This window comes from Pleurodeles waltl, chromosome 2_1 (assembly GCF_031143425.1).
Source record: "Pleurodeles waltl isolate 20211129_DDA chromosome 2_1, aPleWal1.hap1.20221129, whole genome shotgun sequence".
In the NCBI taxonomy this organism is placed as follows: Eukaryota; Metazoa; Chordata; class Amphibia; order Caudata; family Salamandridae; genus Pleurodeles; species Pleurodeles waltl.
The window spans coordinates 761858793-761885928 of NC_090438.1; positions in this window are offsets into that span (position 1 = coordinate 761858793).

The following is a 27136-nucleotide window of genomic DNA, read 5'->3' on the forward strand; positions in this document are numbered from 1 at the left end:
CAGTATAAGTTGGTGTCTGGGTATGGGGTTGTCCCTAAGGGTTAGTATGTGTCTAACAGTTGTCTCTCGATATTTGTAGGTGACTCTGGTTACCCCAACCTCTCATGGCTACTGACCCCAGTGAGGAATGCCAGGACAAGGGCAGAGGAATGTTACAATGAGGCACATGGGCGTACAACGAGGATTATTGAAAGGACCTTCGGCCTCCTGAAGGCCAGGTTCCGGTGCCTCCATCTGACAGGTGGATCCCTGTACTACTCACCCGCATCTTGCACAACCTGGCCTTGAGATGCCAGGTGCCTTTTCTGCAGGAGGATGAGCCTGGAGATGGGCATGTGGCAGCGGTGGAGCCTGTGGACAGAGAGGAAGAGGAGGCAGAGGAAGAAGATGTTGACAACAAAAGCACCATAATACAGCAGTACTTACAGTGACACACAGGTAAGACACTGTAACTTCACTTTACTTATCAGTTATCTGTTAGACATTGTACATGGCAGCCTGATTTCCCTATGTCTATGGCCCCTTACTGTACCCTTTGGCATCTCTATTTTCAGATCTCTGTGGCCCACTCTGGCTCCTGCTATGTGTACTGCTGCCCACCAAAGGTTATTTCAAAGTATATCTGACTTTACATTTGACTTGAAATGCTTTGATTATGTTGAACTAATACATATTTGTATAATTTGACTGACTCCAGATTAGTATTTGTTCCAAGGGTGTTTATTTACGTGCTCCTAAGTAGAGGTGGATGTGCAATGGGCTGGGCTGATGGTGGAGGAAAGTCCAGGGTAGAGTCCAGTCTCTTTTTATCACATGTGCATTGTCCAATGGGGCATAGGAAGGGGAGCAATGGCAGTTCAAGGTGGACAGGGTGACAGAGTGGGACAGAAGGCTGGCAATCAGGAGAGTCTTATTTCCTGGCGGGGGTCTTGGCAATGTTCTGTGCCTTCTGCCTAGATCGCAGGGACCGCTTGTGGGGTGGTTCTTCTTCTGCAGGGGGTGGGGTGCTGGTGGCCTGTTGTTCCTGTGGCGGGGCCTCCTGTCCACTAGCGCCAGCGGAGGTGAAAGACTGTGTCGGTTTGGCTAGTGTCAGGGACCCGTTGGTGTGCCACTGACTCCCTCATGGTGTTGGCCATGTCGCCCAGCACCCCTGCAGTGGTGAGCAGGATGGTGTAGATGTGTTTGAGGTTCTCCCTGAAACCCTCAGGTACTGTCCCTCCTGCAGCCGCTCGGTCTCCTGCAACTTGGCCAGTATCTGGCCCATTATCTCCTGGGAATGGTGGTATGCTCCCAGGATGTTGGCGAGTGCCTCCTGGAGAGTGGGTTCCCTCGGCCTGTCCTCCCCCTGTCACACAGCAGTCCTCCCAGCTTTCCTGTTTCCTGTGCCTTTGTCCCCTGAACCGTGTGCCCACTGTCACTGACCCCAGGTCCCTGATCGTCCTGTGTTTGTGGGATTGCCTGGGGTCCCTGTAGTGGTGGACACACTGCTGATTGACGTGTCCTGGGGACAGTGGCATGGGCCCCCTGGGTGGGTGCTGTGCTGGTGTTTTCTGAGGGGGGAGGCTCTGCGGTGGGTTGGGACTGTGGCAGGGGAACCGACTGTCCAGAGGTCCCTGATGGGCCAGGTTGGTCATCCTGATCCAGAAGTGCAGAGCTGCTGTCGTCACTGTGGGCATCTTCGGGGGGGGGACAGGATGTAGCTGGCACCTCCTCTCCGGTGACGTTGAGTATGGGTCCTGTAGGGATGCAAATGCAGTGTTAGTGTATCTGCGTGTGCCATCTTGTGCATGGGTGTGTTTCCCTGTATGATTGTGATTTCCCTGTCAGCCTGGCCTTGTGTGGGTGGTGATTTTGTGGGCTGGGTGAGTCTCTCTACTGGGCTTGCTGTGGTGATGGGTGTCCATGCAGGTCTGTGATGGGGGTCCAATAATTGGTGTTACATGCAGGGCTTGGTATTGGAATGAGTGGGTTGTGATGGTGGGGTATGTGTGAGGTGGTGGAGTGTTGGGGTGAGGTTAGGGGTAGGAGTTTGTGATGGCATGCAGGTAGGGTGTGGGGGATGAAGTAGTAAAGATTTGACTTACCAGGGTCCAGTCCTCCTGCTACTCCTGCGAGGCCCTCAAGATGCATTATTGCCAAGACTTGCTCCTCCCATGTTGTTAGTTGTGGGGGAGGAGGTGGAGGTCCGCTACCAGTCCTCTGCACGGCTATCTGGTCTTGCAACCATGGAAACCACCTTCCCCCATAGGTCTTTCCACTTCTTCCTGATGTCATCCCTGGTTCTTGGATGCTGTCCCACGGTGTTGAGCCTGTCCACGATCCTCCGCCTTATCTCCATCTTCCTTGCAATGGACATCTGCTGCACCTGTGATCCGAATAGCTGTGGCTCTACCCGGATGATTTCCTCCACCATGACCCTTAGCTCCTCCTCTGAAAACCTTAGGTGTCTTTGGGGTGCCATGGATGTGGTGCGAGTGATATGTGTGAGGATGTGTGGGGTGCTGTGTTGGGGTGTGTGGTGTGAGGTGCGTGGATGGTGTATGGGTGATGGTGTTCTGTGGCTCAGATTGAGTGGGTGCTCCTGGCTTGTGTCTCTCTCTGTTGGCAATCTTTTTTTTCGTTAAAAGGGTTGTGGGTAATGTGGGTGTGTGTTTTATAGTGGTGTGTGTGTGTGGTGTGTGGATGTGTGTCATGTGTGTGAAGTTTGAATTGTCCAATCTGGTGGTGTTTTGTAAATGTATGTGTATTTTGAGCGCGGCGGTGTGTACCGCCAATGGTTTACCGCGGTTGAAAGACTGCCACAGTGATTCGTGGGTTGGGATACTGTGGGCATATTCCTGTTGGCGTAACGGTGTCGGTTTTGCTATCGCTAGTTTATCACTGACCTTTGGTGTGGCGGACTTGTGTGGGTGTCTGTATAGTGGCGGATTTCTCAGTGTGAGTCATAATACCCATAGCGGAAATACCGCCGCGGACACGGTATGTTGGCGGCCATCAGCACAGTAGTATGTGGCATTAACCACCATGGTTGTAATGAGGGCCTAAGTGATTTCCCCAAAACCACAGGATACTGAGCCGGCGCAGGGACTCGGACTGTGTTCCCCAGTTCCAAAGTCGGCAGCTCTGGCTCTTATGCCACATCCTCTCCCCAGTCTAGGAACAGCTCATTTGTTTTTTAATATAGCACTTGGTAACACAGGTTCTGCCATTTCCTAGAGCTGCAGAGCAAGTGCCATTCTTAACAAAATCATTATAATTCATTTGCAGTTAAGCTGCCTCTTCTGATATTCTCTTTGGTATTGCCAACGTAGAAGAACAATCCCTTTAAAAGTTTAACACACAGAAATATATGGCTGCCCCCTTTTGTTTGCTCCTAACTCTTTTCACCCCCTCATTCTTCAGGTTAAATGCCATGAAGGTGCCTCTTTGTGGCTTGTTTGGTGCTATAAAAGTTCAGGTAAGCACACTAGAAAGAGTTGCATCTCTAGGGTATCACAGCCAGCCTGTAGGAATGAGGCAAAAACACTTCCAAGATGGCGGCCTTATTATGTCCTCTCTCGTGCAGAGACAGGCCTGGGAGGGTTGCTGTGCACATGGCATGCATTTACACCAGTCCAAACCAAAACACATAGGTAAAAGACATTGGGCCTCATTACGACTTCGGCGGTCTTTTTCACAGGACCATTGAAGCCGCTGCAGGCAAAAGACCGCCAGTAATGGAGGTCTTTTGGCCACCCTATTAGGAGTTTTCTGCTGGGCCAGCAGACAAAAACAGCGTTTCCGCACACTGGCCCAACGGAAAACTCACCACAACATTGACGCCAGCTCGTAATCTAGCTGGCACAATGTTGTGGTGCATTGGGTGTGACAGCACCCATCGCGCATTTCACTGCCCATAATTCGGGCAGTGAGATCTGCGACGGGGCTGTCCATGGGGGCCCCTGCACAGCCCCTGATGCCCCTTGAGACTGCCATGCAAATGCTGGCGGAAAGGGGACTCGTATTCCCCAGGGCAGCGCTGCCCTGGCAGATTGCGACCGCTGAGACCGCCAGGCTGTCAACAGGTGGGAACCTGGCGGTGCCGGCAGTAGGACTGTGGCACATCTGCCACGGTCATTATAGGGCGGTCGGACCCCCTGTCTGCGGCGGTCTGACCGCCATCGCAAGTGTGGCGGTCTTGAGACCGCCACACTCGTAATGAGGGCCTTTGTCATTTACAATGCCAACAGCTCTAACTTACAAAGGCAACACCTATTGCATTGCAAATGCTTGTTTTCTTTTTACTAAACTCTTTTTGCAAGTCTGGAAAGCCTTTTTAAAATGTTTTTTGCAGTCCATTCTGAATCACAACTAGATGAGGGCTTGGAAGGAGCACCCACTTCTAATTGCCAGTCACAATTATATTTATCAATGGTATCAACTGCAGTTGTGAGGGCAAACTATTGATCAGTTATCAATACTTAAAAGAAGGCGATGGCCAATTTGCAAAGGGGATGGTGAACCTTTGGGTGGAGCAGGCAGTACTCCATGGGACCATGGTCTGCTCCTGCCAACGTATTCCATTTCCATTTGCAAATGGAAACACACATGAATGGTAGTCTATTGTTTCTTGTAGGCTAGTATCCCTATGTCTGTAGCCAATTGCAGAAGTTGCAAATAGTGACCTGCGTGAATAACATTCATTGGGCATGTTACATTTTTAATCCATGGGACTGGATATTTTACGATGCAACCTATTAGCACCAAGGTTGCATCGCAAAATCAAAGACAGGTGGAAAAAGTCAGTGTGCAGTTTATGGCCACTTTTTATGATTTGTCCCTTAGTACATCAGCCCTATATTTGACATCCATGCTATTTCACTTAGTAGCTGTTTCAGCATATTCTAGTCTATATTCACTACTGCATAATGTTTCTTTAAAGTTCCAAAATGTTAGTAAACCAACAATAAAATGTCCACTGTTTACAGAACAACAGACAGTAATTGCCGACTTAACAGATACAACATAACCCAATGTTTCAGATACAATTTGTGCTCAAATATATAGGCAAATGCATTGGAAATGGGAAATTGTGTTTTCCTTTTACTTCCTAATACAACATCAAGAAAAATAAAATTGAGTCCTGCTCCTCCATTTTCAATTTAAACCCAGAAACTGGACCATGTAATAAATGGAGTCTCAAATACTTGTGGCTAGCCGATTGTTCTGTAAAGCCAGTCAAATATCACCGAGGGTTTATTTATACACCATACAATTCACTTTCTGGTGTATTAAATTTCTATAAATCTGAGTAAAATGAAAATGTCATCAATTTCTTTTTGCTAACATTTTATCTGTATCATTGAAGTGGCCTAGCACTAACATCCCAAGTGTACGTTCTGCTTGTTTGTGTGTATGTACCCTGCGTGGTAGTGAGCAGGAGTAATGGATGCATGTGGAATCCCTTTTTTATTTATCCCAGGCCTACCCTTTGTACAAGAAAGAGATGAGGTTGTCCCAGAAAGTAAAAGGTTTCTGCATTCCTGAAACCTGAGGGAGGATACCTAGACACTAAGGGGAGGGAAGTAAAGACAGGGATCCTTTAGAATCTCGATTAGGCCTTTTGGTTTGCAGGGTGTTGCTAATAAGTCTTCCTGAACACTGCCATTTGGTAGAGAGTAAGGGTGAGCGACGGGACTGCAGACTCTGTCTTACTTGGTGAAGGGAACCTTCAGGGGAAGCTCAACTGATTGTTTTCCCCTGATTCATTTTCAGTTGGCTGATGGCAGCCAGGTGCAGAAACCGCATACCTCATTGTGCTTCTGTTGTCGGCACACCAGGCGGGAGACTACCCTGCGGTAAGAAGCATCACTCTACATAAAGACTGTGTCTGAAGAGCAGCCTGGAAACAACACTTGCAAAGAGAACCACCCCAATCGGTTCTGAAGATGCTGTCAGCCAATACACATATCCTCTCTGATGTTGATCTATAAAGTAGGACATCACTTCCTTTCTTTTTAGTTCTAGTTCCATGTTCCCTGCAGCTAACGATGGGAGGACTTCACACAGTATTTAGAGGACAGCTCTGCAACAAGAGCTGGTAGACTACCTGGCGGTCAGCTTCCCAATGATGAGGAGATATCATCTGAGTCTGACCTCTTGCTGGAAAAGGTGTGTAGCTGTCCTGACACACCTAGAAGCCTGCATGCTGAAAGAATAAAGGAGACTGTCATTCCTGCTGGAAGAGTGACGGTAAAGGAGGGGTAAGTTGTAGCAAGTCCTGGTTGTCTGTGGGACACCTATAAGAAAAAGGCTGAGGAGAGCAATTTTTGGGCCACAGTGCTGTGGACCTGCAGTCTCTCCAATGTGATTCTGGGCAAGAACCGTGAAGATAGAGACTATGATTGCAGAGGCCCAGTCAGACTTGGACTGCAAGTCAAGACAACCGGCCTGTGAGTAGTCACATCATCACCTAAGTACCAGCCTGTGCATGGTCATGTCATCTGTTTGTCAGTCTGGGAGCTGAAGAACCACCACACTCCCTCTCTGAGAAGCATGTGACTGCTTGTCACCACTGTCACAGAGAGTCAAGTGATAAAGGGGTTGTACTTGGCCCAGTTTCCAGAGCCACAGTAGGACAGACACCTGGACATCAGAGGACAACAACCTTCCACCCCATGATTGTGGCCCAGTAGCCTGGTCTGACACCTCTGCTCACTGGTTGATATAGAAGACATATGTTTTAGTGCAGATACCTGCATTAGTGAGCAAGGGGGTGCCATAGTAAATCAAAGTTTTAAATCAAAAAGGGACAAGATATTTAGGCTCTGACTACAACTGCTGTACTTTCTAATCCTTAAACAGGATAGAAAGTGAAATGCAAATTGTGCCGCATGCAAGTGTAAGTCGTCTTGATGTTCAGAAGGCAAAAGTGGGCGAAAAACAGGATGGGGCAAAATACACAAACTGACGAACCTAGGAACGGATTAATTGATGCTGAATTAGTGCATAATTCCCACTCCCACTAAGACTCGTGTTCACATTGCTTCTACATTTCCACCCGAGTTGGAATCTAGCCCGTAATGAAATACAGATACGCAGCGCATAACTACATTTTCAAGTGTTAGAAAAATATTTCCACACCCATGTTGACACAAGATTATATTTGCATTAATAAATCCAACTTCCTCTTGCAACATAGAAAGAGTGATCGTTTGATTTAGTATGTTACCTATTATGTGCACACTAATAACCTACATATATTAAAGCATATTGTTATGTCTGGCTATTTGTTGCGAAGTTTTACACTCGTTTACACTGGACACATAAGAGTGATTCTCAAATAATATGTTTGCTTAAAGCCACAATACACCCGTTTGTTGGGATTCAAGCCACGTAAGCATATATGAATGTTGGCAAAGCTATGACAATTAGTCATGTGACTTGAAATAGTGAAGGAATGGCGGCTTACCTAAAGAGGTACACTAAATCAGCAATTACATTATGCTGGAGAATAAGTGATTCTGAAACGGAAGGCACTATTGACATGTGTATTAACAGTCTGTAACATTGTGTTTGGGAACTCCAGCCCATTGATATTGATGGGACCATGCATCTTGGATTGAAGTCAGACAGTATTTATAACTAAACATTACTAGCTATTAAAAAGACAATTAATGTACAAAATTACTCTGTTAACACTTTGTGAGCTATTTAAACATTGGAAATCGTTCCTTGCTATCTAAATTATTGAATATACTCATATTTGGGATAGATCACTCAGCTACCAAGAAGCCTTACAAAACGCCATTGGAACAGAGTAAGTGTGGCTGTGCCTCTATACAATACAGAAGTAATAAAAAAATGTAACCGTATGCTCTCTGTGCCTTACTATTATTAATGTAAAGTGCGGCATCAAAATGTATTATTGATGGGGTATTCACTGTAGCAGTTAGAGTTTTATATATTTGTGTGTGTTCTAATGTTTAACTTTAACATGAAGATTTGCAGTTCACATTTACTCTTGAATTTTGATGTGTTGCATTTATCGAAAGCATACTGCAAATGTAAACATGAATTACTTTAGTCATGTTTATGTTCATTCTGACATGATGCTTGGACATGTAATTGTGTATTAGAATGGCACATTGTCAATGATTTATTAAGTTAGCTTAAGTAGGCCTTCATTTTAACATGAAATGTATCTTTTTATTCTTTGCATGTTTTTCCTTTTGTAGGTGTGCATTCGTGATTTTTTTAGTTAGAGAAAGGAATATTGCATATTAGAGATAGAGAGACCAGAGAAGAGAAATATTGGCACGCCTCCTATTTATTGTTTATCTGGAAGGAAGATATTCAAGGTTAACCTGGTCGTTGGAGCTCTATGGGATGGGATCTTTGACCAGCGTTGCAAATGTGCCCTGTGAGAAAGAGAAATCATTTGGTTTCAAGTGACTTGTTTGGAGATATGGATGATCCTGGAACTTTCCACTTTAAGATAGTGTTCACTCTGTTAGAGTTACAACAGATTCTTTTGGACTTAGAGAGATGCAGACCTCTTCACACCATTTTTGGCCCTTACAGTGTTTAGCAGCATGCTACCACTGATTCTCGTCTTTTTAAGACTTCTACTGGAGTCTTTATGATACTGACACCAAACCTACCTTGCTTCTTTCCTGAACCCCTTGAGACCGTTCAGCCTACATTTTAGCATCTTCAGTTAGAACCTGAGTTTGATGATACTAAATCCATTCATATTTAGAAGGAACAATCTGAATTCCTTTAAGGAATGTCAATTTCTGTTTCTTAGTATTTTTATTGCTCTGACTTTTATTTCTGTATACCTTATGCTGTTGAGATTAAATTTATTCCGGCGTTTAGGCTTGCCGGTTTTGATTCTGTGCCTTTACAGTTTGATTTTGATCTGCTCATATACTGGAGTGATTATTAATTTGTAATAAACCTACTGAACTTTCCACATTGATTCCTAGTCTTCATTGTGTGGCCAAATAGGCTTCACAAGTTTAAAATTGAAGATCTGTTGTTAACTCCTCTGCCTCCCAATCTACTACAAGATACATCAGATGGAGACCACGAACTGTGTCCATTCACACTCTCAAACCATAGAGCAGAGGATCTTTCAAATTTGATTATCTTCAAGAAGAACTCAAGACCATGCCATTCTAGAACTAGTTATATGACTTTAGATACATTTGCATATATGATGCTTCCTGGATAAGGAACAGATTACTTAGCTTTAGTAGAGGTACGTTTTTGGTGTTTTTAGATTTTAGAGCTAGTTTGTTTTGGATATTATGTCTGTTTGGTTTGCTGTTTCGCAGGTATTCCTTGATTCCTTTGGGTCATTATTTTTTCACTTTTCATTAGTTTCTTTTTTTGACATTTTCTTTTTTATATTTCATTCATAATTTGAGGTTTGCTTTCTTTTCTTCCTTCAATTTTTTGTTTAGTGGTCTTTCCGGGGTTTATTCTTTTTTGTTTGATTGTTTCAGTGGATCCAGCAGGCAAGCAAGTAATGCCCATAGATGTTAGCAAGATTACTTGAATATAAATTTGGCACATTTGGATTTAGTTTTGGGCCACAAATTCCAGTGAATTGTTATTTCTAAACTAAGCAGCAGCACTCCCCAGTTAACATGCCAATATATGCTATTTTCTAAACGTTATGGGCTACTGCACGTGCTGTTTCTCTGGCCCGAATAAATTTCTCTTTAGTTATGGTAACCAGCTTTAAAAGGCTTTGGGTAATACTTGGGGAAAGTGGGGGCTCCGTGTCTCAAGATCAGTCCTCAGGTTCGCCTAGGCAGTTTCTGGTAGGTGCTCACAGCATTAAACACCAAGAGGTCCTTTAAAATACTGCAGCTAATGGTTTCCAAAGTACCACAAACCTCTTAATTTCCACTCAGACAACTGAAATACTATTTTATAATCAAGCACAGAATGCTCGTGTAGATGAGCAGTGTCTGTGTTGTCTGGAGCACATTATAGCAGTGCTGCACATGGTTATCTTTTTCATGTCTACAACAGTTGTTTTTGAAGGTTAACTGCAGCAGTATTGCAGACTTTACTTTAGTAATTAGTTTGTAAGTAAAGCAGTATTTCTCCATATATTTAAATCATGTTGGAGAGAGAACTGCTGACAGTGAGGAACTTTGGTTAGATATAATTTCATGGGGAAATATTGTCATGGAATACCATTTCTGAGAACCCAACTTCACCAAAACTGTTTAATGGAAATTCGCATGATCAGTTACATGTATTATCACTTAGAAACCAATTCATATATTGGCCTTTTTAAAACTGGCTTTTGCGAGTTTGGCCATTAAGGTGTAAATGCAATTAAATCCTAAAAGCAGTTCTCTTTGTTGGCTTTTTGGAAGGCTCACCTGGATCCTTTATCCCTACACCCACTCTATCCTTAACTACCAAGCCACCATTTTCCTTTTAAACCCCCAAGCATCTACATATAAACATACATACACTCGCACATATACATTACTTACTGGTGGCCGCCAGTAGGTAGTTATAGTTAGGACCTAGTGTCCATAGAAAAAGTGTTTTTTGACTTGGCTATATCTTTGTCACCGCTTGATGAATCTTCACAAACAATTCTCAAACAAAGTGCCTTCTATGGTCTTTTTGTGCATGGAAAGTTTTGGTGTGATCTGTCAAGCAGTAGCCAAGATAAATGGGGGGTTAAAGAAAGTGCATTTACCATGTTCATTCCCATAGACTGTTAAGACACGCCTGCAGCCCGAACCGCAAGGCGACATTACACAATATTTGGCAAAAAGGTAAATTTTAGTCCATAGAAGACCCTTTTTCTTATTTAGTGTAAATCTGTTCAGTAGTTTCAGAGACAATAAAGGCAATCCATATTTGTATAGAGAGGGTAACAATGACTTCGCAAATACTGCCGATCTCATGAAGAGATCTGATTGGCTGCCAACACTTAAACCAGGAAGTGTTTGCATCCACTTTTAGACTAAGCTTCAGCCGAGTCTCAAACACAAATGAAAAACAAGAGCTACGAGCATGGTACATTTACCCCACCCCTTGGTGCAGGGGTTCCCCTAGTACACCGCCAAGGCAAAAAAACATTTTGTTTTAAATTAATGGTGAAATTTCGGGAAGTGAAAACACTGCTCCCGCATGCAGGGAGCTGCTATTTGCAGCAGCTCCCTGTGTGCGAGAGCAATACCGGCTCTTGCAGGAGATGGGACAGCGGGGACCTTCAGGCTTCCTAGGCGGTCCCCACAACCACTTACTTGAGCAACGTACAAATCACCCAAGTGTGCTTTCTCTGCAGTTCCACCTTGTATAGATATCTGATGAAGACGCTCATGGAACAATTACACTGGAAAAGTTACAGACGCACAAGGTCACTGAAGACATTTCCTTGGCGCAGCTGTACTATAGGAGATGCACTATACATTTGCCCAACGAAGTAGCACTTACTAATTAGCCAGTAGAAAGCATTCCAGTTGGGGAGACATTTTGCACAAAACTGTGGCTCTTCTTGGATAATTCCACATGGTAGGATTCATTCTGACGCAATGCTCATGTCAGAAATTAAACTTCAACAGGAAGCACTTACATATATGAACAAATCAGGTGCTCAAGTTGAGGCTCCACTTCTGTAAAGTATTAATCATCCAAATTTCTAGTGGCTGGTCGAAGCAAAGCAAGAGTTTTTTCTCTGCATTTTCACCTTGAAAAGATATCCATAAATCTTGATAGAGGTATTTGCATCCTTCTGTTTTTTGGAGCGCAGTATCTCATGTAGTAACTGTGATGAGTGGGATCTTTCTTGTCAACTGCTGCTGAGAGCCAACCCCAGCAGTGCAAGGCAATATGGGGTTCAATGGTTATAAGGATTGGCCACAGGGCCTGGCACTGCTAATTACCCCAGATATTACAGAACTAATAACATCTTTTGTAACATCATTGATAATAATACAGTAATAATTGCTGTAAAATTATTCATAAAAAACTGTGCATTGCAGAGGCGCGAGTTAAAGTAATCTAACATTAACTGCTAAATTTCTATGGTTTTGTATGTTTCAAATGTGAGTCTAACTATAACGTCTCTGTAACCTTTGTTTTTTTTTAATTGAATATAAATATATATGTGGCGGTCACCACTAGGTAGTTATAGTTTTGGACCCAGTTTCTATGGAGAAAAACGTTTTTGTTTTGCTAATAACTTTGGAGCCATTTGATGAATCTTCATGAAATTTTCCAAGACAATATAATGCTCACTTTAGCTGCTGTGTGGAAATTTTGGGGGTGGTCCGTCAAGGGGGGACCGAGAAAAAGGAAGGGTCCCAAACCACGTTTTCTCTATTCATATTTCCTTCTGGGTGTTTGAACATCGATAGAGCCCAAACCACTAGACGGAATTACATCAAATTTGGCAGAAAGTTAGCTCTTCTGTGCAGAAAGAGACCTTTTTGTTATTTGGTATAAATTCATTCAGTAGTTTTGAGAAATTAAAGGAAATCCAAATTTGTATATATTGGGATGCAATCCCTCCTGATCTTGTTCTGAGATCTGATTGGCTTCGAACACTTTAACAAGGAAGTGTTGGCAGCAATGTTGGGACTCGGCTCAGCCAAGTCCCACAAAAAAAGAATTAAAAAAACAAAAGTGGCCAAGATATGGACACCCTGACCTTCTAGCTGTGGTGCCGGGGTCCCAAAGCATTTTTCTTTTAATTTTGCCGGAAGACACAGTGGATCCAGTGGAATTTGTTTTTAAAAACAAAGCGCGGGCTCCATCACTTCATAATTCTGAAGTCCCCGGTTGGCCCAAGTCTTGTGGGCATTGCTAAGATAATATGGGGACACCAGGCCACCCCCTCACCTGGAGCCCCAAGGACTATCACCTCCACAGGGCTTTCATGATTTGTAATGGGGGGAGGCTGCCTGGGACAACCTGCAGCCCTGGGGACAGCCACCTCCCCAGGGCTAAAAGCAACAGTAATGTGGGGGAGGGGCGTTTGCCCCACTGCAGCTCCAGGGACTGGCACTGGTTTGAATCTAAATCTATGTGTGGAGGGTGATTTGCTCCCCTGATACTCTAGGGACTGTGACCTCCTAAGGCTTTAATCTAATTCTATGTGGGGGGCCCCGGGTACCACCACCTACCCAGGCAAACACTGATAAATAAATGAAAGGGGGTCTGTTTCAGCCCCCCACAGCCCCTGTGACCACCACCTCCCTGGGGAAATTATTATTTTCCTAGGTCTAAATGGCAGTTTTAAAACTGCACACAGACGCTGCAATGGCAGGACTCAGGCATGTTTGCAGGGCTTTCTAAGTGGGTGGCACAATCAGTGCTGCAAGCCCACTAATAGCATTTAATTTACAGGCCATGGGTGCATCTAGTGACCCTTTTCTAGAGACTTACAAATACATTAAATATTCCATGGCGACTGTTACCATGTTTTAAGAAGTGAGCACATCCACTTTAGCAAGTGTGCAGAGTCCTAAGGCCAGCAAGAACAATATCAGCAAAAATGGAGGAGTGAGGGAAACAGTTTGGGTTAAGACCACCCTAAGGCTGACAGGTTTAACAGTGGGAGAGAGGTCTCCTTCCCCGAGCTGTAGTACATCCCTGTGGCTCATTCTGCATTTCCGGAGTAGTAATGCTCCCGGACAGAATCAAATTTTTCTAAGAATGTTTGCTCCTGCTGCTGGAGTAGAATTTAAATGTGCTTCCAGGGTGCAGGAGCATTGCTGGCTGGGGAGCCCGTAGGAGTAGCAGGGACCTTGAGTCTCCCCCACCCAATCGCCAATGCATTTTAGAGATGTCACCGTGGTGTCCACTAAAAGAAAATGCGAGTTCTCCTCCGCAACTGCTAATTACCTCACATATTACATCACTCATAATATGTTCTGTGCCATCAGTGAAAATATTACTGCAACATGTGAAATGAAAGCATTGATGACAACACCATGTGGAGCAGATGGTTAGAGTTACTTTAGGGGATGAGTTATAGTTACTTGAGATAACTATATCTGGAGAACTTCAGTAGTTTTGTTTTAGTTTAAAATGATGTATTGTAATTGTATTTCATTAAAATTATCTCAGAGCTGTCTCAATGACCTTTGCAGGGATATGGTGGCCCTGGGAAATAGAATGGACAACCTGTAACACATTCTTAACTTTTGCGCAGTGGACCTAGAGCAACTTTGGAGACGAGCCAACACGCTGGCAGAACAGCATATTGAGCTCTATGCAAGGCAGGAAGACTGTCGACCCAAATAGCATACAGTTCAGTGATGCGGCCAGTACCACAACTGTAAGGCTGCACAGGCCTCTCACACTGCGAAAGCAGACATTACTGTGCACCTCTAAAAGATGAAGAAGGAGCCCTCACAGCCCACACATTCCTCAGATGAGTTGACATGATGTATGCAGAAGGAGCTCCTGCCCCGACGTTATACTGTCACCGGCCCCCGCCAACACATTGAACTCTTTCATCCTTAACAGGGCTCATGGCCCATTGCTTGGACTTTTGAGGTCTGTTTGTTATTAGTTGTGATTTTTTGTCCTGCTGTTTCAGTGTTTTTCCATCCCACAGATTGTGCTTCTGGCCTCCTGCCCCTCTCACTGGGCTTTCCTCTATTGAGTGAAACACCTATAAAGGGATGGGAAACCCTCCCTTGTTCTTTTATGGAGTGGTCATTTGGTTGAACCATATTAGCCCCATTTGTTCACTTTCACTCCACCCTACACTTACACCCTCCCTGACTGGTTGTCATGCCACCCCCACACTTACTGTTAGAGCCCAGCGGTGAAGGCGTGGACTCTTTCCTCCAGTTGCCACCTACGGGGTGGTCTCTAGTGCATGTCCTGTGCATCCCACCTCTCCCATGAGTTCTACACATGATTTGAAGTTATTAGCCCTTAATGTCCGTGGGCTCAACTCCCTCAGCAAACGGCGACATGTCTGGTGCTAACTTATACAACATGATCCGGATGTTGTCTTTCTGCAGGAAAGGCACCTGCTTAATACTGACTGCCACCACATAGCGTACCCTAACTACCCCCACCAGCACTAGGCATACACTGCCTCTAAGACGCTAGGCGTCGCCATCCTTTGTAAGAGGGGTTTCTACCCAAAAGTTGCCAAAGTGACCATGGTGGGTGCTTCCTCATATTGATGGTTGAGAGGGGCAGAGACACATTGACACTCCTCAACCTCTATGCTCCGAACCAAGCATAAGACGTATTCATACGACAGACACTCACAGAACCACTGAGATCAGTCAGGGGCAACGTCATTGTGGGGGGTGACTTCAATTTGGTCTGGGATCTTGATCGGGAAAGAAACACAGTGCATGTTCAGGGTACAGGAGCTATGACCGGGTGGCTCACGAAGGTGTTCTCAGATGCAGGCCTGGTTGATGTTTGGCGATACCTACATCCGGATTCAAAGGACTATTCACTTAACTCACACGTGCACCGATCTTATTCTCGCATTGACTACATGTTTATCACCTCTTCTTTACTGAGAACCTTAACATCTACGCAGATGTCTGACATATTCATCTGGGACCATGCACATGTGGAGCTTATATGGACAGCACGTGCGGATACATCACTCGCTCCCTCATGCTGGCACCTCCCCCCAACTCCTGCGGGACCCCATAGACAAGGCAGACATACAAGACATTATCATCAATTACTTTATGCTCATCTCCCTCCCCAACACCTCCCCCCACACCATTTGAAATGGGTTTAGAGACACCATATGTGGAGTAATATCCTCTATCTCCATAGCCAGGGCTCGAGAGGCGTGCTTGTTTGAAACAAACCCTACAGAGGATATCCTATCCCTAGAAGGCTCTGACAAGTAATATCCTACACTGAGGTCCAAGCAGTAAATGGCCATAGTGCGGGGACAGCACCGGGCACACAGAGTTAACAAAGGCAGAGCGCTCCCTCATAGCACTCAAGCAAAAGTACTACGGTGGGGCAAGGTGGGTTCCCTCCTGGCATGTAGGCTTCACCAACAACAAGCTACGTCCCACCTCACCAAATTTCAAGACAGGTAACGGGACAAGCAGGAGGTCTTCCAAGCCTTCTACCAGCACCTTTACACTTCGGGGGGAGAAGATCAAACCGCAAAAGCCTCCTATCTCCAGTACTTCCCCTGACAGCCGCTAGATCATGGATTGGCTTGTGAACTGCAAGAACCCTTCTTCATGACCGGGCTCTGCAGAGCTCTTAGTGAGCTTCCTAAGGGGAAATCTCCAGGCCCGGATAGTCTTACTCCGGCCTTTTATATGGTCTTCTTGACACAACTCCAAGACCACTTGCTCATGTTTTACAACTCATTCACCCACGCCATGGTCCTTACACCTACCATGTCTAACACAGAAATCACAAGCTCTGCAAAGACCCAACACTCTGCTCTTCCTATCACCCGATAGCCCTACCAAACACTGATGCCAAGCTCTACACCAGTATGCTGACCAATCGCTTAGGAGCTCTCTCACCCAGTTTATTAGAGCACGAACAGGTCAGTGTTCTACAGCACAGGCAGGGTTCAGACAACGTCCAACACCTTGCCCATCTGGTCGAAACAGCCCCCGGCATTCCATCCCCTCCCTTATTCTCTCCCTAAATGCCGAGAAGGCCTTTGGCAGGGTGAGGTGGGCCTTTTTAACAGCAATCCTTCAAAAAATAGGACTGGGTCCTGTCATGGTCAATAAGATCATGGCCTCATACATGGCGCCCACTGTTTACATTTGAGTTAATGGCCAGACGACTCACTTTTTTTCACTGTCAAGGGGCAACCAGCAATCGCAATCCACCATCGGTAATCCTCTGATATCAAGGACATCCCTTCTGGGGGACAGGATCACAAAGTACTCCTGTATGCTGATGATCTCCTCCTTGCCCTGACAGAGCCAGACACCTCCCTCACTACAATGGTCCATGCCTTCAGCACTTATGAGCAAGTATCTGGGTATATGATCAATCTGGCCAAGTCTAAGTGCTTAACCTTACACTTCCTCAGCAACACCTCCATCACCTACAGGCACTTACCCCCTGTCAATAGTTTCCACACTCAATCTAGTACTTAGACCTCACTGTCACAAACTGTCTAGCCAACTGGCCACGCTACAGCAAACAATACTTGAAAACCTCCGGCGATGGAGGCCACTCCAAATTTCATGGTAGGGCCGTATCAATGTGGTGAAAATAAACATCCTCCTCTGGCTCCTATATCTTTTCCAATTGCTGCCTACTCCCATCCCCTCAGAAGATATTAAATGATTTGCAGGGCATCTTTGCTCCTTCATATGGAAGGAGAAGCGTCCATGTATCTCCACTACACTTATTATGCTCCTAAGAAACCGGGGAGGGCTCGCCTGTCCCAACTTTCATGACTACCACTGGGCTATGCTACATCTCTGAGTGGGTAGTGTGAGAGAGAAAAACACTGGGTACATAAGGATCAAGCTGTCTCCTGTCGGCCGCTCTGGGACTTTGCCTGGCTTCCAAAGCAACTTTGCCCTTGAAGCGCTTACATAGTCAACCCAAAGTGCACAGTATTGGCGATAAGGGACAAATTAGCTTTTGGGAGTTGTCTGACCACATTCCCATCTCCAAACACCCCAATTGTGCGTAACCCTAACTACTTTCCTGCTCTCCTTCCTGGAGATGCGACCTATATTGTTGGAAGCAATGACACACGCAGGAAGGTATCTCATACGCCATATGACTGGTGCTGCCAAACAGCTCATAGTCGGAGCCTGGAAGTCTTCCTCCACCCCATGAGGGATAAGCATGATGAATACCCAGAGAAGGGTAAGCCACTTTGAGCTTATTCTCATACCTTTCCCTGTGTTAAGTAAATGTTGTTCACTACTCTTAACACACCTCGTTTGTAAACTAAATGATAGCTAATATTCACATCTCTTCAAGCTTTTCACTTAAAATTAATTTCATTATGCTTATTTTACTTTGATTATATTTGATTGTGGTCAACGATCCAGGAAATGCGAATTACATTCTCATAACATTCCTATAGTCATATCTCTAGATCTTTTGTATACATTTATCTAGCACATTTTCTACAAAATAACCAACCGAGCTGTAGGAGATAATTTTAATATGATATTGAATCAATATTTATTGTTGTTCTTCTTCTTGCACGTATAATCAACACACCTTACTTGTTAGATGATGTGAGATGTAACCTGATTGAGTTGCTTTTCCTTATTGGTTGTGTCTTTTCTAAAACTCAATAAAATAGTTTGAAATAAAAATAAATAAAAAAGGTGATGTAAAGTGCACAATTTTCCCTATCAGTTCCTTTTTACAAATATTGTGGAGAGAAGGGGGTGATTAGTGAACTTGCTTGATTCACTGACTCACTTACTCATTTACTCACTCACTCGGTGCATTATGGGCCTAAATTTAGGATGCAATAACACAAGGTAATAAACATCATGAAATGTGCTCACTTGGGATTCTTAGGCCGTACTTCCTGCCTGGAAAATATACCTACCTGAAAAGCAAGCTCGGAAACATTTCGTCATGTCTTGTCTTTCTTGTTTAGAGAACAAAAGGATGCCTGCCATGTGTGTGTCATGACTCTCTGTTGGGGAAGACTTACATATGAAAATATTCCTTCTGGCATTACAGTAAGACTCACCAGACTTTCTTTCTAAAGACACAAAGGATGTACATCCGTGGAGGGAATTCCCAAGGTAAGACCTTAAGGTAAACTGTGTTTTGAAACTGTAGATATGTACATTACAGAACATTCTAACTTAGTGTGACATAGATAAAATATATAAACACCTCAAACTTGCATTTAACTTTTAACCTTACAAACCAAAATTAAAATCATGCCATCGAAAAGGAAAAACATAATTATATTATAGCATCCAAAATATTACTTCTTTAGCATGAATAATGGATTATGTATTAAAGTGAGGTATTTACTCACCACTGTAGGAGGCTGGGTGCACACCTTGTGCCAGTAGATTAGTAGTGCTGTAGCAGCTTAGGCTGATAGAGGTAGCTATAGCAGAGCAGCTTAGGCTGAACTAGGAGACATGCAAAGCTCCTACTATACCACTTATATCATATAGGTACTATATCATAAGAGACACAATACTCAGAGTTCTAAAATAAAGGTACTTTATTTTAGTGACAATGTGCCAAAAATATCTCAGAGGATATACTCCCTTAGGAGGTAAGTAAAATTCACAAAATATACACACAAACCAAAATCAGATAAGTAAACAGTTAGAAAAGTAGTGCAAACACTGTAGAATACAATAGGATGCAATAGGACACAATTGGCCTAGGGGCAACACAAACCGTATACTACGAAAGTGGAATGCGAACCACTTAGGGACCCCTGGGCTAATGTAGTGTGTAGAGGGTCGCTGGGAGTGTAAGAAAACATTAAGGGAGTCCAAGATACCCCACCCCAAGACCCTGAAAAATAGGAGTAACGTGATTCTAATTCCCCAGAAACACACTAAAGTCTTCTGGGAGATTCTGCAAAGACCACAACAGACTATAAAGCACTGAAGATGGATTCCTGGACCTGAGAACCTGTAAAGGAAGGGGACCAAGTCTAAGAGTCACAAAAGTGTCGGGGGGGCAGGAGCCCACTAAACCCCGGATGAAGGTGCAAAATGGCTGCCTCTGGATGGAAGAAGCGGAAGATTCTGCAATAACGAAAGGTGCCAGGAACTTCTCCTTTGTGCAGAAGATGTCCCAGAAGATGTCCCACGGAGTGCTGGAGGATGCAGAGCTGTTTCTTTGGAGAAAAAACGGAAACAAGCCTTGTTAGCTGCAAAGGTCACGGTTGAGGAAAAAGGGTGCTGCCTGGGCACAGGAAGGACCAGGAGGTCGCCACTTGGAAGAGGAGACAGGTGGGGCCCTCAGCAACACAGAGATCACATGCACAAGAAGGCAGCACCAGCAGAATTACTTGAACATGGGTTCAAGAAAACTGAGCATGGCGGTCATCTCAACACTACAAAAGAGGGTCCCATGAAGCGGGTGGTCAACTCAGCGGTGTGAGCAATGCAGGATGGAGTGCTGGGGTCCAGGGCTAGGCTGTGCATGAAGGATTCCTTGCAAAAGTGCACAGAAGCCCTAGCAGCTGCAGTTCATGCAGTACACAGGATTACTGTCTGGAGAGGGGATGCAAGGACTTACCTCCTCCAAATTTAGACAGTTGGACCACTGGACAGCCTGGGTCACTTGGGTCCACCACCTGTGTTCCAGGGGCTACGCTCGTCAGGATGAGAGGGGTCCAAGAATAACGGTGACGCTGAAGTTTGGTGCATGCTGGAGCAGGGGGAAGGTTCTGTCGACCCACAGGAGATTTCTTCTTGGCTTCCAGTGCAGGTTGAAGGCAGACAGCCCCCAGACCGTGCTCCACCAGGAAACAGTCGAGAAAACTGTCAGGATTAGGCGCTACATTGTCGCTGGTAGTCTTCTTGCAACTTTGTTGCAGTTTTGCAGGCGTCCTGGAGCAGTCAGCGGTCGATCCTTGGCAGAAGTCGAAGAGGGAGATGCAGAGGAACTCTGGTGAATTCTTGCACATCGTTATCTGAGGAAAAGCCCACCGGAGAGACCCTAAATAGCCCTCAGAGGAGGTTTGGCCACCTAGTCAGGTAAGCACCTATCAGGAGGGGTCTCTGACGTCACCTACTGGCACTGGCCACTCAGAGGCCTCCATTGTGCCCACACACCTCTGGATTCAAGATGGCAGAGGTCTGGGACACACTGGAGGAGCTCTGGGCACCACCCCTAGGGTGGTGATGGACAGGGGAGTGCTCATTCTCCTTTCCTTTGTCCAGTTTCACGCCAGAGCAGGGACTGGGGGTTCCCTGAACCGGTGTAGACTGGCTTATGCAAGGAGGGCACCATCTGTGCCCTTCAAAGCATTCCCAAAGGCTGGGGGAGGCTACTCCTCCCCAGCCCTTAACACCTATTTCCAAAGGGAGAGGGTGTAACACCCTCTCTCAGAGGAAATTCTTTGTTCTGCCTTCCTGGGCCTGGGCTGCCCAGATCCCAGGAGGGCAGAACCCTGTCTGTGGGTTGGCAGCAGCGATAGCTGCAGGGGAAACCCCAGAGAGCTGGTTTGGCAGTACCCAGGGTCCATAGTGGAGCCCTGGGGATGCATGGGATTGGCACCCCAATACCAGATTTGACATTGGGGGACAATTCCATGATCTTAGACATGTAACATGGCCATATTCGGAGTTACCATTGTGAAGCTACATACAGCTATATGTAGTGCACGCGTGTAATGGTGTCCCTGCACTCACAAAGTCCGAGGAAATTGCCCTGAACTATGTGGGGGCACCTTGGCTAGTGCCAGGGTGCCCTCACACTTAGTAACTTTGCACCTAACCTTCACTAAGTGAAGGCTAGTTATATAGGTGACTGATAAGTTACTTAAGTGCAGTGTAAAATGGCTGTGAAATAACATGTGGGTTATTTCACGCAGGCTGCAGTGGCAGTCCTGTGTAAGATTTGTCTGAGCTCCCTATGGGTGGCAAAAGAAATGCTGCAGCCCATAGGGATCTCCTGGAACCCCAATACCCGGGTACCTAGGTACCATATACTAGGGAATTATAAGGGTGTTCCAGTGTGCCAATGAGGATTGGTGAAAATGGTCACTAGCCTATATTGGCAATTTTAAAGGCAGAGAGAGCATAAGTACTGAGGTTCTAGTTAGCAGAGCCTCAGTGACACAGTTAGTCACTACACAGATACACACATTCAGGCCGCAATCTATGAGCACTGGGATCTTGGCTAGCAGGATCCCACTGAGGCAGGCAAAAACACACTGGCAAATAGTGTTTTCACTATGAGCACTGGGGTCCTGGCTAGCAGGATCCCAGTGAGACAGTAAAAACACACTGACATGTACTCACAAACAGGCCAAAAGTGGGGGTAACAATGCCAGAAAGAGGCTACCTTGCTACAACTACCCATTAGCACATTAGCAAAAGGGCACCTTTGCCTGGTAGGTGGCAAAAAGAAGAGAGTGGTGTACTTGGAGAGGCACTGATGGAAAGAAGTACATCAGGATACCGATGACCCGAAGGAAGAGCACTGAATGAGTAGGCACAAAAAGTCAATGACCCAACTAGTGAAATCCCGGTCAAAGTGCAAGAACAACAAAGGTGCTCTTGCTAAGGATGCTGGGTATGGACTACTCAAAGGTGGAGAAAAGCTGATTCCATGCAACGCGTGTACCAGCCTTCTTATTATTATGCCGCTCTGCTACAGATGACCAGGAAGTGCGAGTCTGTGCATTTATGGCACCTTCTAAGCCACTCGTACCCCAGAAGTTACATGCAACCATCTTGTGTGAGGAACCACCCCACTGCGGTGTCCCTCATGCAAGAGGTGGGCTCCATGTCACCCTAGAGCTCCACAGATTCCATGTTTCTCTTCCATTCATTCGCTGAGCAGATCGTGCATGTAGAACAGGTGCACCGAATGCACAGACCACTGGACTCCTCGCTGATAAGTCCTCCATTTTCAAAAACTATTGTTGGGGCTCACATTTGTTAGCCATTAGCAAGTCGCTGCATATTTCATAAACAGAGCTATTAACTCCCAGAAAGGCACTGTGCGGTTATTTACCTGGTGCTAATTTTTCATTGGAGGCAGGTATCCTTGGGAATTGCCACCAGTTAGAATGGCATTAGTCTCTGCCAGATCGAAGGCAATAGTTACATTGGGGTGGAGGGACAAATTCACTCACCACGCACAACCCACTGTGGCTATCAGAAATTCATTAGTGGATAGGCTTTCTAAACTGGAGACTGGTGCACATTTGTTTATCAAAATTTAGAATAAAAACGAAATTTGAATTCCTTTCAAGGGTCCAGGCATTAATAACACGTTGCACAGCATCAATTTCATAGAAAAATACTGCGCAGATGTGCCAATAACCAACACAGATAACAGGGTGAACTGGTCATTATACCAGTGCCCTGATTTCAGGGGCCACTAATTACATTTGCATCTCACACCCTGGGTTAAGCAAGGGAATAATTGTAACTTGATCTAACAATGAAAGAGGGGTGCCATTCTGTTCCATGTTGAAATTTGCATAAAACTGAAAATGGTCCAAGTCAAAAATCTTCATACATTTTCTGTAGTAGACCCAGACTGCAACATGAGGTTGAGTGACAGTGCCTCACGAATTACAGAGCAGGGGGCCTTTATGGCCGGTAGCTAGAGCAATGAACCATTAGAAATGGGCTGGAGAAGCACTGCTATACCTGGGGTCGAGATTGGAGCTTTGATCATAACTGGTCAAATTCTGGGCTGCACGAAGGACCTGGAAACCACTTGTGTCAAAGCAATTGTGTCTCTGGCCAGTGCTTAATTTATAAAAATAAAAAAAAGTGCCAGGGGCCAAAGCTTAGCACAGAAGGCCGCAATAGGCATTATCGGAAATTGGGGCGCCAATTACTCAAGCTGCGTAAGCTTGATTTTACCTCATGCCTCTTTAATACCCCACCAAATACTGTCTGCTTCTTTATCTCACTTTTGAAGGTTATTTGTACCCCTGTTTTCTCACTTTGACTCTGTTTTTAGCCTTTTTCTTTCTCCTTCTGCACCCCTCTTGTGTTTTTCTCTCTCTTGCTTTGGGTCAATATTTGTTCAGGAAAAATAAGTGCCAGTCCCAAAAAATGAGTGCAGGTGGTCCCCACCTTCATCCACCGCTCAAATGAAGCAATGTCCAGGCACACCGATAACAGGACATAGTAGCAAAATGTAGTCCCGTCCAATCAAAACCATTATGTGAAAGGAATATACCAATGCATTACCCTTATAGAAAGAATACATAAACTAGGGAACGATGACAGAGGTGTGGTAAAGTATGGATTCCAAACTTCAACATCAGAGTTAACAGTTCGGTTGTTCGATACAAGGGAGCCGCATGATGTGACAATGATTTCACAATACATAATCTGTGAACCGCCATTGTGGAAAATGATAAATAGGATCTCTGATAATGGTTTGTTGATATCCCTTTGTAACCTGTGCTGAGAAACCTCATACCACATGGACGTGGTTTGCTGTTTTGTTTCTATAATTTGAATATTAAGAAACAGAAAAAGGAATGTTAGAACCAACTAAATTGTGCTGACGTGGACATATTAACATGATTTCAATGTGGACATCATTTACACCCAAATGTAATGTCAGACTTACAAAAGCGAAACGTGGCCCATTCCATCATATCAATGTTCCCGGGGCTTACAATTCAGTGAACTGTTATAATTTGCTTGGGACATGTGGTGGGGCTTCTGAATGATTGAGCTGTCATAACCTAAAATCTCTTGGGAAATTGAGCTGACTTTTCTCATCCATAGCATTCGTGGTAATAAGAAGGCCACCACCCACCTAGAATTTAAATTGATCTGGAAAAATAAGGTTTAGGGAACATGCAGCACTTGGGTCAAATGATCTCAAGGGACATTACACAGCATTGAGCGTGCTACTCTGTCACAACATGCCAGTGTGCATCTCCTGACTGTTGTGCTTGATATGTGTACGGCTCTGTACTCGAGACAAACAATTGTCTTTGTCACAGGGCAGATGGAAAGCCCTTTGGTTTTACGAGAAAGAGAAGGGATTATCCCGGATCAGCAAAATAGCTTCCTATGGCACTCTTTAGGAAATGAGAATATGTGAGAGTCCGTTAGGCCTCTACAAGCTCTATCCTTTTTGTCCTGGAATGTAGCGGGAATTCGAATAAAATGCAAAATGAGGACTGGCTCACTTTCATTGGGAATTAGGATATGATTTGTTGTCAGGAAACATGGGCTTTGGATAGCCTAACCGCAAATGGTTTTAAATCTTATTGTTTGAAAGCAACCCCTGGTACTGTGTGTAGAGCCAAGGGGGGGCAATAACATTTCTTAGGAATGTGGAGATTAAATTTGTGGATTTGTGGCCTTGTTTTCACATTTTAAAGTTCCATTCTCCTAGACAGTTTAAGATCTTTTTAATTAAGGACGACAATTACTTTTTGCATTCAGGCTATGGTGAAACACTAAGGCCCATATTTATACTATTTTAGCGCCGCATTTCCGTCATTTTTTGACGCAAAAGCAGCGTAAACTTACAAAATACAGTTGTATTTTGTAAGTTTGCCCCGATTTTGCGTAAAAAAACTACGCAAATGCGGCACTAAAAAAAGTATAAATATGGGCCTAAACCTCCTGATTCTATCCTTAAATATAATTTTGGGATCTGACCTACAGAAGGAAGGTTATTAAAATGTGCATGCTTTCACAGGAACGGGAAGGGGATCTATAATTAATTGTATATTGATATCCAGACATTTGGTCCAGTGTGCGCTCGGTATGAGGTTCTCACAATTCCGTTTAGTGACTGTAACCCTGTTGTTTTAAAATTGTGTCTTTACCAAGTGCTTAATTCTATGCAATCGATAGCCTATACACCCAACAGATGGTTCGCTTGCAATGGGGGTCTATTGATTCAAACAAGTTTTGTGAAAACCTGGTTGTTGAAAATCATAAGGAAGTGTTGGGTTGCCTTTCAGATTCAGAGGACCCTATAAATATTTTCAATAGTTTTGATGGTCTGTGTAAAGCAATATCTGGTGGGTTAACCTCTAAAAAACCTTAAAAATCACAAGTGGGAAATCCATGGTTTTCTCATGAATGAACAGCAGCTTTGCAGTCACTTAAATCAGTCACCCATCGTACTCCACAAAAGACTGCTGCTATTAGATTAGCAAGACTTAAATACAAGCAGGCCCTTTTTCAGAGGAAATCTGAAATTAGAGTAAAAGCATGGGAAGATTTACATATGGTGGCTTGACTGAAAGACTCTAAATTATTTTGGAGTGTAGTCAACCGCCCATTTTTCAAAGACAATTCGTCTGGAGAGATCATATGTCACATCCTGGAACAAGACTGGGTTGACCATTACACTGTAGTTTTTAATCCTGAGAATAGGCTCGACCAACAACGAATGTGGGTTTGAGTTCGAGGATGGTTGGGTGGCTTACTTGGTAGATCTAACATCAGTTTCAGACTCTATAAAGGGCTCCTCTAATTGTAAAGCTCCCCGCCCAGATGGGGTCCCAGTTGATTTGTACAAATCTAATGTAGACCTTAGGGCCCCTTTCGTTACAAATGTTTTAAGGTCTGCGGTTAAAGGTGGCTTGATTCCATCTTGGAAGGAATCAATAATTGTCCCTATCTATAAGAAAGGTGATCGGAACTTGCCCAAATGTTACCGCCCAATCTCATTGATACAACGTTGAAGTTATTGGGCCGGGTAATTCTGGGGAAATTAGAGTCCTGGGAGGAGATAACTTCATTCTATAGCCCAGTACAGTATGGTTTCCGTTTAAGTTTAGCAACCGGGGAGCAGGCACTAAACCTTACTCTTATTTTTAGTAAATATGTGACGGCCAGGAGAGGTGTACTTTATATGGCTTTCATGGACCTCTCCTGTGCCTTTGACTTAGTAGAGAGGGACATATAGTGGGGTTTTCTCGAGCAGGCACGTATAGATATCCCATTATTAAACCTTTTAAGGCAGTTATATCAGGATTCTTTCACCAGAGTGCGTTATACACATAATGGGGACTGTACGCCCTCTATTAAGGTGGTAAGGAGAGTCAGGCAGGGCTGTATATTGCCCCTCTTCTTTTTTTATTTATTAATTCCCTGGATACAGTTTCAAGTAAGTGCACCGAGGATGTTCCAAGAATTGGAAATCAGCCAGTTTCAGTATTATAATACGCTGATGATGCGGCCCTTTAGGCATGTACCCTGAATGGTCTCCGAAAATGTTTGTTGGGTTTTAATAATTTTATGTTGTTGCTCAAGCTTAAGGTTAACCATGAAAAACCTTTGTAATGACATGTAGTCTAAAAATGTGAAGTCTAAGACTTTTTACATGGGAGGAAGACCTATTGCAGCCACATCAACTTTTAATTTTTAGGCATTTTATTCAAGTCAAGTGGAACATGGACCAGGTTAAGAGCTCAAAGAGTGCAAAAAATGAGGGGAGTTGGAGAGGCTATATTCAGGTTTGCGAAAAGACTAGGGAAAAAAATGGTGAAGGGATGGTC